The 13,030-nt window shown below is 38.4% G+C and overlaps 1 pseudogene; it reads right to left on the minus strand.

Moving 5' to 3' along the window:
• Nucleotides 1-6,121: 6,121 nt before the first annotated feature.
• On the minus strand, nt 6,122-10,782 carry LOC131252716 (UDP-glycosyltransferase 76B1-like; annotated as a pseudogene).
• Between the last annotated feature and the right edge of the window lie 2,248 nt (nt 10,783-13,030).

Below are 13,030 nucleotides of genomic sequence, written 5' to 3' on the forward strand. Positions count from 1 at the left end.
TCTTCTGTCTGTTTCAGGCAAACGATTCTGGCCAACTACTTTCCAAAGTTCTGACTCAAAACTAGCCATTGGCAAGTTTTTAAGGCTTTCGAGATCATCTATAGACAACACATCTTCTAACTCCTTCCTGCATGTGTGCGGGCACACAAACAAATGGAGCTAGATCATCTTTTACCTGAAGATATGTAAAGAAAAGGAGGAAAGCCAAACATCAATTTCAGACAAGTAAGCTTCCCCTTCCTCATGTTGAGATTTCAGAACATCAGACAGCATACCTATATACCTGAAATATGAATAAAGGCTGGACATATGTGATTCTTGCTCAAAATTATTTGTGCCAAATAGCCACAGTTTCAAGGAAAATATAATCTTAAAGACCTAAAGAACCAATGTCATTATACAACAGATTGATTTGAACCTGTAAATGGGGGGAAAAGGCTAACAAACAAAAAAACAATTTTGAAAGCATGCTAGCATTGAATAAAACCACCTTGGTAAAAATTGCTTGCTAAGGTACACCACTCATTATGACGCAACACAGATCAACAGATATTATTGAAGAATCAAATTAAAGTACATTGCATCCACTTCAGATATGAATCCCTAATAAATCTGTTAATTAGGGATTTTCAAATATGAATCCCCAAAAAATCAAAAAATCAGGGATTTTCGATTCTGAATCCTCAAATCCGAATCCCATACAGGCAAATTAGGGATTTCGAATCCCAAATCCAGAAATTAGGGATTTCGAATCCCAAAATCCAGAAATTGGGGATTTTCGTCAACGGTGAGAACGGTCAGAGAGAGAGAGAGAGAGAGATACCCGATCACGGTCCACCGATCCACCGAGAGAGACAGAGAGAGAGAGGATGCGCGAGAGAGAGAGCACCGAGAGAGACAGAGAGAGCGACAGAGAGACAGAGAGAGAGAGGGCGCGGTTGAGAGGGACCGAGAGAGAGAGAGTGAGAGACCGAGAGAGAGAGAGAGGGTGCGCGAGGGAGAGGAGACAGAGAGAGTGAGAGACAGAGGAGAATATATCTCCTTCTGTCTACTCGCGCAGACACCAACGCCCGTGGCTGGTTGTCGGTGTTGTGTGGGCCCCACGATGTTGTATGTGTTTCATCCCTGCCGTCCATCTATTTTTCCACATCATTTTATAGTATGAGACAAAAAATGAGGTATATCCCAATCTCAACTGGACCACATTATAGGAAACAGTGTTGAATGAGCGTCGACCATTAAGTTACTTTTGGGGGCCATATACATTTTTGGATCAATCTGATATTTCTTTTTCCCATCATCCGGGCATGTATGACCTAATCAATAGATTTGATGTCAAATAAAAAGTACAATGGACCTTAGGAGGGTTTTAATGGTGGATATCCAATCACTATTGTTATCATGTGGTGTGGTCCACCTGAGATTTATATACCTCTAATTTTTGGTATTAAGCCCTAATTTTATTTTTTTTTTAAATTTATGTGAGAGAACACCAACACATCTCCCATAAATATTGTTGCTCCACAAGGACTCTTTTATTTATTTATTTAGAAATGCTCCGGTGCCTACGAACACAATTAGTTATAGTGTACCCATTTTTATTCAGAACCTAGACAGTCCAAACCATTGATCAATACGGTTCATCAGGTATAATCCATATTTCAAGAACTACCATGAAAATATCACACTGATTGAGTAAATTTGACCATTCGGTAAATGGAATTAAAAATGGGCGGTCAAGATCATTTACACAAAAATAGGTCCAATCAACATTTCGATTCATCCATTTGTTAGGATTATCATGGTTTGCTTATAATTGTAAAGAATCACATTTGTGCAAGTGACAATTAAAAACCCATGTAATTCCATTTTTTTATCATCAATTAAGTTATTTTTGAATTTACTAGAATTTATTTTTATTTTTTCTCGTGGATTCGAGGAATCTTTATGAAAAATATAGAAAAACTCCATGGAATTGGAATAATTATCCACTTTGAGGAAGACAGTGATCGACCTCATCACGTCCATACCTGCGCCAGTTGCTATAAGGGTTTGATAGAGAATGGTGCCCACCATACCATAGCCATTGAGGATGGGTTTAGAACTCGAAATACATTTTAGATGATGAAATAAACTGTTCATATTCTAGTGTATAATAAGAAGCATTCGTTGAACTAATGATTGTCTAGGACAGAAAATTTAGAACATTGAGAACTAAAGATCAAATGGCTCATATTCGAATCCAAGCATGATAGGTTAGGATCAACAATGAAGCATTGCTACCATAGCATCTATGGCATGATTATAACAAAAACAGGGGAGATCATAGTTTAGGAAGCAAAACATATTGAAAACCCACCCCAGCAATGTATGCTGATAAGGGGCACCGTGAGTTGTCAAAATCCTCACTGCAAAATGCATGCCAAGGGATGGATGACGAAATGCATCATGGGAAGTTCTTGTGACCAGAAGCTATGTGGGCCCACAGAAATGCAGTAACAAAACCACTTTGTTCATGATTTTCTCAAGCTCGTAATGGGACAGGGTCTAAAAATCGGGCAGGTTCAAAACTAAGCTAGGCCACTCCGAGTGAAATACTGAGAATGGAAACGTCCACCATTGAGACTTCCTAGAACCCATTATGATATTTATACACCATCTCAACCGTTAATAAGGTTATCACCACACAAATAAAACCATGGGCACAAATATCATCCCGATGTCCTGCCAAGTTTCCAATGGTGGATGTTCCATCCTGCCCGTTTTGTCTGACGTGTGGCCCACTTGAATTTTAGATTTGCCTGATTTTTGAACTCTTCTATGGGCCCATATAGCTTATTACCATTGAAGCGGATTGCGTAGTGAGTAACTCACTATGAGTAAACTCTGTGAGGTCCACCATAATTTATGTATTTTATCCTCTCCATCCGTTAATTTTAACAGATAAATTTTCGGATTGAGACTAAAAATGAGGCATATCCAATGTTCATAAGGACCACACAACAGGATACAATTGAATTGAACATCTACAGTTGAAAAATTCTTGGGAGCCCTAGAAGTTTTGGATCAAGCTTATATTTGTGTTTTAACTTCATCTATGTCTGTATGATCTTATGAACAGGTTGGATGACAAATAAACATCACTGTGGGGCCTAGAAAGGTTTTTACGGTGGAAATTATTATCCCCATTGTTTCCAGTGATATGATCCACTTGATCTTTTGGGCTCAACTCCTTAAATTAGACAGAAAAACGGATGGATGACATGGATAGACCAAATACATTCAGGGCCTGTTTGGCCAAGCAGATTAAGAGGGATTAGGAGGGATGGGATGGTAAAATCCCATGATATGCCAAACGAGCCAAACAAACTCGATGAATTTATCCCGGGATATGGCAAACCCATGGATCACCATGATGTTTTATTATAATATATTTCAAAAAATAAAAATAAAAATACAAATTCTGAATTTTTATTTTCAAAATCTCAAAAAATTTCTTATATTTTAATTTTTTTCCTCAAAAATTTCAAAATGTTGATTTTTTTTTACATGAGCATCATTTTGTTTTCAAAGTTTTTCTCAAACATTGTCAAAGTTTTTCTCAATGTCATATTTTTGCATTTTGCTCCATTTTTTTGTTCAAATCGTACCAAATTAGTGCCAATAGGTGAGAAATGCTTGATTCTTCATTTTTTTTCTACCAAATTCAAGGATTTGAACGTTAGATTTCAAAATTTGAGGGCAGGTGATCCAATTTGGGAGAAATTGGTGAATTTGATTTAAACATCTGAAGTTATTTACTGTTCAATTTGAACTGATTAAATTGTCCAAAAAGAGTTGATTAAAGGTTCAATTAGTGGATCTCCCTAATAATTTAGTAATTTTATTTTTCACAGATAAATTTCAATTTACATTTAAAAATAACATTTTTTCCAAAATGTATATTTTTTTACTCTTTTAATAAAATATCATTTTTATTATAAAATATTTCAAAAAAAAATTAAAATACAAATTAGAATTTTTATTTTCAAAATCTCAAAAAACTTCTCATATTATAATTTTTTCTCAAAAATTTCAAATTTCTTATTTTTTCTTCAAAAGCAACATTACTTTTAACGACGAACATTTTCGTTGCTAAAAATATTATTGGCGACGGTTTTGGTTTGTCGCTAAAAGTGGAAATACTTTTCGTCGCTAAAAGTAAATTTCCATTTTTTAGCAACGAAATTATTCGTTGCTAAAACTCTTAGAGGGAAAATTTTTAAAAAGGCGGGAAATTACTTTTAGCGACGCAACTTTTCGTCGCTACTAGGCACGGCCAAGATTTTCACGACTCTTTTAGAGACAAAAATATTCGTTGCTAAAACTCTTAGCGGGAAAATTTTTAAAAAAGAGGGAAAATTATTAGCGACGGTCTTGGTTCGTCGCTAAAAGTCAGGGCCAAAATTTTTATTTTTTAGCGACGAAAATATTCGTCGCTAAAACTCTTCTGGAAATTACTTCCCCTGGTGAAACTTTTCGTCACTCTAAATATTATTAGCGACGGTCTTGGTTCGTCGCTAAAAGTCAGGGCCAAAATTTTCAAACTGAGATGTTTTAGCGACGAAAATATTCGTCGCTAAAACTCTTCTGGAAATAAAATGTTCATCGCTGAAAAAATTATTAGCGACGGTTTTGGTTCGTCGCTAAAAGTTAGGGCCACCTTTTTCAACACTTTTAACGACGAAAGTTTTAGAGACGAAAATATTTGTCGTTAAAAGTCTTAGCTGGAAAATTTTTTAAAAAGCAGGAAATTAGTTTTAGCGACGAACTGTTTCGTCGATAAAAGTCCCATACACGATTTGTAGCTACGAAAAGTTTCGTAGCTAAAAGTAATCGTCCAAAAAATGTTTGGAGCCTTTAGCGACAAATATTTTCGTTGCTAAAAGTCTCGTCCACGATGTTTAGCTACGAAAACTTTCGTCGCTAAAAGTTTCATTGTTAAAGATACTCTTTTAGCAACGAAAATTTATTTCATTGCTGAAAGTCACTTTTAGCGACGAAAAAAATTTCGTCGCTAAAAACCCTCTTTCTTGTAGTCCCTATCCATCGTTTAGCTTTTATGACAACAAAATTCAATGGACGAAGTCCATCGTCAACTGCATTTTATGACGAATTTGGTCCAACATTCTTTTGTTGTTTTGAGATAAAATTCCATAATTCGAAGTTATTTTTACCCATAAACTTCTCCATTTCAAAATTCACATTCAATACCCTCGATTCCATGCTTCAGATTCAATCTGAAAACCCAACGTACTCTCCGATACCACTTGTTGAAAACACAAAAGCCCTAACATGACTTGTCTGGCATAGAAGCAACCTCAGATAGAATCACACAACATAATAGGAAAATAAAAATAAAGCAACCACATATAACACAAAATTTACATGAAAAAACTACGATACCAAGCGACGAACAATCCATTATAATTAAAAAGTTAAAAGAGATGAAACAACTTACAAATGAGAAATGCTAACTTCTCCCTCGAAACCCTTGAAAATGTGCTAAGTTCCTTTTGCTCATTCAGAGATTAACTCTAATCCCGTATTAACCCGGTTTATATAACCCCTGTACAAAATTAGAAACAAAAACTTGCAATTACGCATTCCACTTTGTCGCACCTTCGGTTGACCAAGACATCAACAAAATCTCTTGATCAACCAATAAAGATCTCGGTTGACTAGGAACATCACAGTGTGCTCGACCTATGAATTCCTCGTTTAACTAAACAACACTACAACATATTAAAGGCACTATCAACAGAAAGCTTATCAAATTTAATTTTCCGACAAACTCAAGATCACTTAAAAGGGAGTCGAGTTCTCTTAAGTCAATTGAACTCTTTCAATGATACTAGGAGGCAATATTATAGTTTGGCAATGAGATTTTAAATCCATAAGAAAGTATTAAACCAACACTATGACAACTCCTAAGTAGCCATCGAAATTGTGTTATCCCAATTTCGGATTACTATGCATCACCCGTGAAGAGAATGGATATGAAAGGAACTCACCTCCGTCAACTATTAACAGAACTTGCTTGAAGAGGATGACAGGAAAGAAGTTGTCTTGAATGTTCACATAGAGCTTAAATTTCAATCAGTGCACTATTTAATATCAAAGGAATATGGTTACACTGAAACAGAACTCTATTTGATACGCATACATCTTGTTGTGGCTTGGCCATATAATGAAAATACAAATGAATTATTATACAGAAAAGAGGCATTTAAAATTACATAATAAGATCAATCAAACTCTCCAATGAATCGTACGAAGAACCTCCTCTCCTTAAACAACTTATTGCATTTTCCTTTAGCCCACTTACCCTCTCTCTTATCTCTTTCCCTTCAATCTCCACCATCAACCTTCTTATGGCCCACTCTATCTCACCTCTCTCGAACCCATTCTCTAGTTGCAATCCCACCCTCCAAACATAGCTCACATACCTAGCATTTACCTTTTGGTCCCATAAATAAGGACAGCATAACATGGGGATCCCTTCACAGATGCTCTCCAATGTAGAATTCCAACCATTGTGTGTCCAAAATCCTCCCACTGATGGGTGGGCCAACACTTCTTGGGGCCCACTTAACGATCCAGCCCCTCTCACGTGTCTTCTCTTCAAACCCTTCTAGCAGTTTGACCCAATCGTCGCCACGTATGGAGCCAGGCCGGACCACCCACAAGAAGGCCTGGTCACTATTGGCTAGCCCCCAGGCTATCTCCACCACGTCTGTTTTATTAATAGAAGCTAAGCTCCCGAAGCTGACATACATGATGGAATGTGGTGCCTGTTTGTCTAGCCAAGTAATGCAGCTGTGGTCTTGTTTTAGCAAGCTGTTTGAAGCTCCTGGTGAGAATTTATGTAGTGGGCCAATTGCAAAGATCGGAAGGGGATGATAACCTTTTCTAAATTTCTCCAATGCACTTGCTTCAATACTATCAAATGTGTTCACGATGAAACCCGAAGAGGCCTTTGTGCTGTTCTTCACGTTGGCCACCAATCGCTCCAACGTCTCCGGATCCGTCAAGCTGTAGTCAGGGAGATCCTTGATTCTGAGGGGCAGAAACTCCGACACTAGGGCATCCGGCTGTTGATCTGGTTGATACAGATTAGTGAATATGTTAATTAGAATCAACATTTACACCCACACTCTTTGATAGATATGAGGTAGATTCGAGCTGTGTGGGGCCCACCGTTGTTGGCTTGACTGTGAGATCCAAGCTTTCCATCAGGTGGGCCACTTTAACTAGGATCTTTGGTTAGATAAATCAGGTCATTTATGGGAGGAATGTCATGTGTTTTTCTCAAGTATCTTGTAGTGGGTTGTAATCCCCTACTATCAAGGTGTGCCATGATGGTAATGGTGATGGCTCTTAATGGTGGTTGTAACGGCAACCACCGTTACCATTAAGATATGGGCTGTAATGACTGTTATGATCTTTTTTGTTTAAAAAAAATAATAATAATAATGGAAATAAAAAGAAAAAACTGTATTAGCCCTATAGCAAGTCATAACGGCTGTTACATGGCCGATATAAGTAATTTTTTCAAGTAACAGCTGTTACAACCGTTACAACCCATAACATGTAATGGTTGGCACCTTACCTTTTATAGACTCCCCATCTACCGTTCTAACTGTGAAATCTTCAACACCCTAGAGAGAAATCGCACTCCTTATACTTTGGAAACACCAACCTACATTAACCTTTTATTTGAATGATTGAAAACCAAAATTAAAAAAATAAGTGTTTTTTTTATAACACTAATGGTATTAAAATAAGGTTTTAAAGTTCCTGATTAGCAAACCATTGTGGGGAAATACCTGAGTCTCCGCCACAAATTGTCAAGACCAAGAGGCCTCATGGCCATTGATTCAAGAATCATTCCCGCCTATTGCCCATGTCCCTTAGGGCCTGTTTGGCCGGACCGATCCCACGGTATTAGGAGGGATGGGATCGCGATATCCCAGGATATGCATGAGGAGCCAAACAGAACCGGTGAACTTGTCCCAGGATATAAGCAATCCCATGGATCTTAAAACAATCCACTGACATCACCATCATTACCTTAAAATTGATCCCATCCCTTGGTTGGACGGATTGGAAGGTAAAATCCCGGGATATGCCGGGCATGCCAAACAGACCCAGTGAACTGGTCCCAGGATATAGCAATCACATGGATCTTAAACCAATCCACTAACACCACCATCATTACCTTAAAATCCATCCCATCCCTCCTAATCCTGTGGGATTCGCCCGACCAAACAGGCCCTCAGTGAAGATGGAAAGTGATGGAAGGCCTAACTCCAGATATCTTAGGGGCCGTTTGGCACCATAGTATGTTTGGCACCATAAAGTAATTGTGGGTTTCAAGTCCCCTCAACGAAGGGGTTTGAAATCCAAGGTGAAAGCTTGGATTACATTTAAAATCATTCCAAGTACATGTGTAACATGTGTATCACTAGGCTATTAATCTATTGGGCACATGGCCCACTGATGATATCCCAAAACAATCATATTATCAATTGCATCACTATAATTACTTTAATACGATGATCTGTGTTGTCCAAGTATTGTCAATGTAAATCAACAGTTAAAAGTCATTGGTTAGTCATTCGGATGTGATCTTGTGCTTGTGACCCATCCGAGACTTGGAATTGGAATTTTATCATTTTCGGGCAAAGTATATATATTTCAACAGGCTTATTACAACCATTGTGCCAAGCATAACATACATAAAAACGGTTAGAGATATTAAAGTTCATTTAGTAACTAAATTTAAACCCCTGTAAATATATTATGCATAGCTACTTTGAATTACAGTGGGTGCCAAACATAACAACAAGATTTCAAATACAGAGGGTTTCAAATAAGGGGATTCCAAATCCAGGGGTTCCGAATCCACGCTCCAAAACAGGCCCTTGGTAAATCTGAGCTTCTCGCTCCTATTAGCGGCCTCACTACTATGCAGTGCAGTGTTGTGAGCGGTTATAGAGGGCTGATGTTTGTTTCTTATAGCTTCTTAGCCTAGCTCGGTTATTTTCTCCTTTTACATATCTTTTTGAGTTTTATATGTGTTTTGAGCGATGGGTAAAAGATAGTTGAGGTAGCCGTATTTTTTATGGCACCCACCCGAATATATTTTTGTCCAAAAAAGCAATAAATTTCGGATGAAAAAAATAATAATCTTGTCACAGGTGCTATACGGAGACGTGCGTGTGGCCTTGTCAAAGACAACGTCCCCATTTGCCGATATGGCACACTTGTGCAAAAATTAGCTTGTTCATCACGTTCGGTCCAAAATCCCCTCGTGCGTGTGATGTGGCACACGTGTGAAAAAAAATCAGGTTCATCAGGTTCCCCGGTCCAAAAAAACAAAGAAAAAGAAATCAGGCTGTTTATCTGGTTCGCCCCGAAATTGTGAATTGTCCTGTTCAACCCAGTACTTAGGTGGGCCTCTTAGGATGGGAACGCTGTGTGTAGGGCCACAGTACTTTGCATATGACATACAAAAGGCCATGAGGATAAGGCCAATTCAAAATTCCGGTGTGCCATACACCACATGATTTTAAGATATTTTAGGCACCAGTTTCCATGGTTTGTCCCACCTGGCTTAATTTTGGACGCCAGGAAAAAAGTAAGGGGGCTGACATGCTGGGATGATTGGATGTCAGTGGGCGCCACACGTCGCTCTATAAGCTTCCTACGGTATTTGTCCTCACCCACCCTAACACAAGATTGCATTTGAATTACACCCAGATCCATAACTCAACTGGCAGACTGATATGAGATACCTCGTTGCAACACTCGAGGTCTTTGGAATCGATCCCCAGCGGGGGTGGCTAATATGAGTGTGTGTACTGACATGGGTGTGTACTAACAAGCTAACCCACCCACCAAAAAATAGAAGAGAAAAAAAGATTGCATTTGAATCCAATCAAAATTTCCCAAACACCCAAACAGGCCACAAAGTAAATGCATACATACCTTTGATGGAAATGTTACCCTTTTCTTGCCTAAGCTTATAAGCTGCAACTGCCCCAGAAGAGCTGGCACTGTTGGTGCGTAGGACAATCCTCGGCAGCCCCCACTTCTTGGCGACGGCTACAGTGAAATGTAAGACTACATCGGTGATGATGCACTTAATCAGGCCATCTGTGCCGTCCGATAACAGCCGAGACAAGCAGTCCTCGAAGGGTACTTGGCACGTTTCGTTGAGGATGGAAGCAAGGGTTAAGGGTTCCAAGTTTAATGCCTGATCGTTCGATAATCCGTCCGATATGCACTCAAAGTGGAAGTTGGGGAAGTTGGATGGATTGGGAGCGTTGAAGTGAGTGTGAATTATGGTGATTGAGAATCCTTTGGAGTGTAGGAGAGTGGCCAGTTGAATCATGGGATTTATGTGTCCTTGAAATGGGAGTGGGAACATTACCAAACGAGGGGCTTTCATTTCCTGGATTTGCATGTCTTTTGCTGCTTCCATTGATTTCGAGATGTGGTCAGCTGCAGTGGAAACGAGCCGCTTGCTTTTGGGCAATGTTGCGTTGGGGGAAAAGGCTAAACAGATGGTCTGCAGATGAGGTAGTAATATACGATGCTCAGGCAACGTATGATGGTTGATACACAGGCACTTATTATACACGTGGTCAGTGTTAAAACCGACCACGGGATCGATGTATGGATGTAGAGCGCGGATTCGGTGAGATCCCGGACTCACCCAAGAAGGTGCGGCACTTACCGTGGGGTCATTTAGAACTGATGAAGGGAAAAGACAAGTGTAGCTCTAAAACAGTTTTTATAAGTAGTTTTTTATTTTTATTTTTATTTTTAAGTAGTAGTTTAATCTTCATTGTGTGGTACACTTGAGCATTGGATTTGCCTCATTTTTTGATCATATTCTAAAATGATCTAGAAATGAATAAATGGCGTAGATAAAACTCATGCACCACGGTGGATCCCACAAAACCCATAAAGACAGGGCAGGACGCAATTTGCTTCCAAATATTAGGGATGAAAGTCGGGTTGGTTCAACCCGACTGATGCATGACCGACCCAACATTGGGATGTATCAGGTTCGGTCTTAAGCTTGGGCTATATAAACACCAACAAAGTAAAACTTCAGTTGGGCTTAAGTTGAGGTGTATATATATATATATATATATAAGTTATTATAAATTATAATTGAGTGTCGATCAGCTGTGTTGAAGGTATGAGAAATTCCAACGACATCGGGTCTCATTGGTCCATGCCATTTTCGATGACTTAAGCTAACAAGATATGCCGGATTTCTCTCTTCCAAACAGATTGTGTGCTACACAACACAACTTTTAAAAGAGTAGTTGTCCTGTATTTTAGCTTGTTTGTTTAGAAAAAAAATGAATTCCTATACTATAAATAAATACATATATAATTAATAAAATTATAGGCACAAAAATTAAGACATGTATTGAAATATAATAAACTAATGTAATAATAAAAATATTATCATGTATCCACCCAAACCCAACCTGATTGAGCCTGCTTGGGTTGGGTTTGGGTTGAGAATTCCCAACTTGCCCAACTTTCAGCCCTACCAAATATGCCAGGGCATTGAAATTAGAGGATTTCCTCTACGGGATCACATGATGCTGTTGGTGCACCTAAACGTTCTAAATTGGGATGGTAGTGGTGTTGTACATAGTCTGTCCAACGGCAAGTGTGCATGTGTAAGCATTGGACGTACACTTAAGTGGGGAAAAATCATTATCTCATCCAAGCAGTACACGCGGTCTTGCCGCTTTTCCAACAGCGCTGGATGAAGTTGTTCATCCCATTATCGTCAATTCTTGCAAAAGCCAATCAAAATGGATTGTGTGTGAACAAGATAGATTTGCGGAGTGTATTTATAGATGTTTAGGGATATACTAAGAGGATTCTACGCTAGTATAACTGGAGTACATCAAGTGGCACCACGTCATCCACAAAGTGATCAAGTGAAGAGTGGTCACACAAAAGTGCTTACGGGACGATGATAGGTGTAGAAGCAAAGAGGGTTAAGATTGTTAAATGGTTACAGAAACCATCGGAACATGGAAAACATCTAGATGGCAGGATTGAGGCTATAAGTAGCAAAGATTTTAAACAAAACAAATTGTCTCGTACTAACTCTATGAAACTAAATATATCTTATTATCCTTGTAATTATCCGTCATTTACATTCCTTAGTGTAATTCTTTTACTTTTCTGTCAATCAATTACATTTCTTAGTATAATTCTTTAATTTTTTGCATGTTGTTTATATTCCTTAGTGTAATTCGTAGCGTTAATCAAGTAGTTATTAACTTTAGCTGTAATTTGGATCCACACTCATACGCTGGATTTAATTCAAGTGTTAATCCAAGTTCTCCACCTAGTTATACTCTAATAATTCATTTCCTTTTCTTTTATTTGTATTGAAAATTCATTTAATACAGAAAACAAATGTGTAACCCATTATTAGAGGATGAACCCTACTCTTTGAATATCACATTATCCTTTTAAAAATATTGTGCAAGTGGCTGAATAGGCGATCGATCTTATTCGATCTCAGTCACATATCACGTATTTGCCTATCTTGATGCTTGGGGTCATAGTTGTTTGGTTGAAATTGAGCCACTCATTCAATTTTGACAAATCCACACTTGTCACATGACAGAAACGGTAAATCAAGCCACAACAATAGTACACATGCCACCCTATTGGATGCAATCCACCTCCCTTTTCTCGCATCATTATTTAAAGGTATGTGCCCAAAAATGAGGCAAATCTAACACTTAAGTGGAGTACACCACATATGACACTTGCATTTAATGCAATTCAAACTTACCATTTAGTGTGGTCTGTCCACTTAAGCATTGTATTTGCCTCATTTTTAGGCTCATACCTTAAAATGATGTGAAAAAAGGGAAAGGACGATGGCAAGAGACTTGCATGTTTGGATGCCCACATCCTCCGTTTTAATGTTATG

The sequence above is a fragment of the Magnolia sinica genome, chromosome 8 (genome assembly GCF_029962835.1).
Source record: "Magnolia sinica isolate HGM2019 chromosome 8, MsV1, whole genome shotgun sequence".
Lineage (NCBI taxonomy): Eukaryota > Viridiplantae > Streptophyta > Magnoliopsida > Magnoliales > Magnoliaceae > Magnolia > Magnolia sinica.